At 39.2% G+C, this 5,000-nt stretch overlaps 1 protein-coding gene across 1 annotated transcript in view; it reads right to left on the reverse strand.

Annotated features, from left to right (window-relative positions):
- LOC137996758 (uncharacterized) overlaps window positions 1-5,000 on the reverse strand; it is a 63,366-nt gene that overhangs the window by 4,043 nt on the left and 54,323 nt on the right. The window lies entirely within an intron of this gene.

Here is a 5,000-nt window from a genome sequence, read left to right on the forward strand (position 1 = left end):
GGCCTAACGGCGAGAAACTTACGATAGTGCAAAGTTATTTTTTGAGGTGACGTTTTCGTCAACGTCGCCGTCGTAGATCGTAAAGTCCCTAGTATCAATATGAATAACAATAAAATGGTCTCCAAACTTCAAACATGTCTTCTGATGATCATGTTTAGTGTCTGAAAGACGATTTCGGGGTTATTTGACATATCTAACCTACGTACTGACATAGCCCTTCACGATATAATAAGGAGCTTATATACGAAACGAGGACGGCGACGGCAACGAGGACTTCATTTTAAAATGCGGGTTCGCGTTATTCATATCACTACGAAACTATTTCATGTCGTTTCGCGTTAAAAATGTGTAGTACCTGTCGAGGAATTAAACTGGTATGAGTGAGTTGGAGGCGTAGAGAGAGAACTGAAAATTCATCGTCATGTGCTAACGTCCTCCACAGAACCTTGAATTTGGTCATTTCAGGTCGTCATTTAGGAGATGACGGCAAAGAAATGTACCAAAATGTAAAACGCACGTGCAGAGCGTGCAGAGCCATTGTTTTTGCTCACTAAACCTATTGTTTTGTAGCGTCGTCGTTGCCATCGGCGTCGTCGTTTCGTAAGCTCTCTAATGACAAGGTAGGAGGCGTTATTTCGAAACCTTGACCCTTGAATGTGGGACCTGTTTCTCAAAAGCCCCGAGAACTTTTCGGGCCCGAAAAGCGATTCCTGAAAGTAAAATCTGCTTATTATGGAATATTGATCTTTGAACATGTTTTCAAGACCTTAGAAAACAAATGAATTAAAGGGTTTTATGACTGGAAACGTTTTTCTTTTGAAGATACAAATCATAAACATAATACGCCCAAAACTGATCCAAAGGTAATTGAATCTCGACAATTTAAAAATTTTGATAGTGATGCCTTCATTGATGACATAAAAGAGACACCTTTCCATCTTGCTTCTCTTTTGGATGAACCAAACGAAATGTGGTTAGTTTGGAAATCTCTGTTTCTGGAAATTGCGAATAAACATGCCCCGATAAGGAAAAGAAAAGTGAAAAGTAAATCTTCACCGTGGATATCATCCGAACTGAGGCAGAAGATGAGAAAGCGTGATTTTCTGAAAAAGCAAGCAGTCAAGCTGAGTTCTCATCAAATGTGGAATGATTATAAAAAGGCACGAAATGATGTAAACGCTAGTATTAGGGAAGCCAGGACTAACTTCTTTAATGAGAGCATTAAGAAGCATAGTGGTAATCTTAATGAAACTTGGAAGGTAATAAATAGATCCCTGGAACGCAATTGTAAAGTAACAGTTATAAATGAACTTGTTTATGAGGGCAAAGTTTTTACAGAAAAGCAAGATATAGCTGAGCAAATGAATAACCACTTTTGCTCCCTAGGTAGTAAACTGGCATCTGGTATTCCAGACACTGCTTTTCAACCAGAGGACTATTTAAATAGAGCTGACTCAAATTTTTATTTTCGCCCTGTAAGTGAAGGGTACATTCACAACCTGATTACTAAACTCAAACCCTCGGTAAGCTGCGGATTGGACAATATTTCTAGCAGACTTCTAAAGCTTTGTAGTCCATACATCTCAAATTCTATATGTGATAGTATAAATCAAGTGTTGGAGACTGGAATATTTCCTGATGATTGAAAAAAGGCAAAGTACATCCTATTTTTAAGTCCGATGAAAGAAATATTCCAAGCAACTATAGACCGATTTCTATTCTACCTGCCATATCAAAAATTATAGAGAGGGTCATGCATACTCAGCTGTTGGAGTATTTCCAAGCAGGAAATCTTTTGACAGACTCTCAATCTGGATTTAGACTAAATCATTCAACCTGTACAGCTTTGATAAGTGCAGTGAACCTTTGGCTTACCAATATGGATGCTGGTAAACTTAATGGTAGTGTCTTTATAGATTTAAAGAAAGCCTTTGACACAGTAGACCATTACATCTTACTACGTAAACTTTCTTGTTACGGTGTCACTGGCAATGCTCTTCAATTGCTTAAATCATACTTGATTGATAGAACACAAAGATCTTACGTAAATGGACTCTTATCCACAGAACAATATGTATCATGTGGCATTCCCCAGGGTTCTATACTTGGGCCATTTTTGTTTATAATTTATGTAAACGATTTCCCAAAATGTCTACAACGCACAACACCTGGTATGTTTGCCGATGATACGTATATCACTATGGCTCATGAAGATATATCCACAATTGAATATTCCTTAAATAGTGATTTAGCTGCAGTACATGATTGGCTTCAGACAAACAAATTAAGTTGCAATACCTCCAAAACTAGTTATATGACTATTGGTTCTCGGCAAAATTTGACAAAAGCTAAATTCATGAATTTAAAGATGGATGATTGGCAAATTGAACATAAGCCTTGTACTAAGTTATTGGGAGTTCATATTGATGAAATGCTAACATGGGATGATCAGATCAAACATATTTCTAAAGTCTCGAATGGCTTGCGAATGTTGTATTTAGCTAGAAAATTAACTGACAATCAAGAGACTCTTAAGACAATTTACTATTCACTTGTACAACCTTATTTTGATTATTGTGATGTTGTATGGAGTGACCGCTCGAAAACACGTACTGACAAAATACAAAAGTTACAAAATAGAGCAGCACGGATTATTACTAGGGCTGATTACTCTATTCGATCAACAGCAGTGCTGTGGTCAAACTTAGAAGAAAGAGAGAAAAGGCACTTGTTAATTACGATGTTTAAAGTATTCAATAACAATTGTCCAACGTATCTCCACGGGAGTATTTTCATAGAACCTCAGAAGTTCACAATTATAATTTGAGGGGTTCGAACTTACCGCTACCTAAAACGAATTTACTAAAACGTTCTTTCTCTTATCGAGGTGCAAATGCTTAGAACCAACTGTCAAATGAAATACGTGAGATAAGGGATCTTGCAAGCTTTAAATGTGCGATATCATAGGACACATTTTACCTCGCTAGGGCACATTTTTACATGGCTTGTTCGTATTATTATATAGTAAATTATGATTGTTACTAACTATTACTATTGTTTAAATTTCTTTGCCATTATATGATATTTAGCGCTAAGTTATACCTAGTTCATTAGTCGTTTTAGCATTTATATCTTGAAATTTTTGTAATTTTTTAGCATTTATACTTTGTAATTCTTACACGGCATGTCTGAAAACTAGCTTGCTGAGCCATTTACCGTGTTTAAATAAAGTTGATTGATTGATTGATTTTATTTCAATCGAAATTCCGGGGGGGGGGGGGGGGGAATTCCCTATATAGGTATGTGCGGCCCCAAAGGGTAGGGTTTTTCAGCCGTTTTGGTCATAAATAGGGTATCCATTTTTGCACTCTAGTCTTGAATTCGTTTTTTATTTAGAAGCTACTTCTTTATCATGTAACCTACCTAATAAAAGCAGATAAACATTGCCTTTAACATTGGTCTGAACTAGGGAAATAATTATAAGGCAGGTCTGCACTAGGGTATTGATTTAAGGGTCAGGTCATAAATTGGGTATCAAATTTTTGGTCAGGTCATAAATAGGGTAGGGAAAATCGCAGATTTTGGTCATAAATAGGATAAGGGTTTTGGGAAGCGGGCCGCACACCCCTACCCCTACCTATCCCCCCCCCCCCCCCCCTTCCGGGATCGAAATTCTCTCGAAAAGTTTCGGGACTTTCCAGAAACGCCCCCCTGGAGCGAAAATTGCAAACAAAATCCCTCGAACGATAAATTCTCTCTCGTAGAACTAAGCTAGGATTTTTCTTCCATACGTGACACCTTATCCCCAAAAGCTCACATCGCCGAGCTTTCAGCACCATTTTCGTCTTTGAAGATCACCACTGGACCAGTAGACGAGTTCGTCTTATTTGGGAACAAGAGTGATCATCGCCTGATGGGGAGGTCCAAAAAAGCAAATGACCATACTTTCGGGTCAATATGGTCATTTGCATTTGTCGACCTCCCCACCAGGCGATGATTGCTCTCGTTCTGGGCCGAGAGCGTCTACTGGTCCAGTAGTGAAATAGCCGCCTGAAAACTGGGCGATTTGGGCTTTTGAGGATGGCTAGCGACTATGGAAAACAGTTTGGCCCAGATAAGTTGGCACATATCGAAGGTTAAATTATCCTAGCGTAGTTCTGCGAGAGAAAATTTATTGTTCGAAGGATTTTATTTGCAATTTTCGCTCCAGAGTCGAGGATTGTTTCGAAATAACGCCTCCTACCTTGTCATTTTGTAGTGAAGGGCTATGTCAATAGGTCAGATATGTCAAATATCCTCGAAATCGTCTTTCAGACACTAAAAATGATTACCAGAAACATGTTTGAAGTTTGGAGACCATTTTACTGTTATTCATATCGAGATTATCTGTGCCGAAATTAAATCGCTGCCTCGCATCTTGTATTTTCAAACGGCCACTTGCAGAGCCTGGGCTACCTGTGATGGGACTTGACGCGATCGCTTAGCAAGTTGTTTTTAATTTCTGCCTAAAAACGGCTGCGAAGGAGGCTTTTGTTCATAAAGACTCTACTAGAACCGTTGAAATCGAGTCACTTACACATTTTGGTCAATACCAGGACCATTTGACCCGACAAGCTTTATAAGACACAAAATCATTTCAGCCATATGTAAAAGATATAGTCTGCTCCGAGCCTAGAAGGCCCACCATGCCGGCACTTATCTCCGGTTTCTGTAGCATGACGCGACTAGGAGTATTTCTACTGCCCCCTTGGATGGGATACTAGTCCATCGAAGGGTTAACCCCAGCATTTTCGCCGGTACCCATTTATAAACCTGGGTGGAGAGAGGCACCGTGAGAATAATAGTCTCCGGCTTGCCCAAGAACACAACACAATGTCCCCGGCCAGGGGGCCGTTTCTCGAAAGTCCCGAAACTTTACGGGCCATTTTCGGTTGTCACAATTCCCTTTGTAACTCAAGAACGGAGAGCATTTAATACGTCAACTTATTTTTCTTTTTGTT

This window comes from Montipora foliosa, chromosome 3, assembly GCF_036669935.1.
Source record: "Montipora foliosa isolate CH-2021 chromosome 3, ASM3666993v2, whole genome shotgun sequence".
NCBI classification, from domain to species: Eukaryota; Metazoa; Cnidaria; class Anthozoa; order Scleractinia; family Acroporidae; genus Montipora; species Montipora foliosa.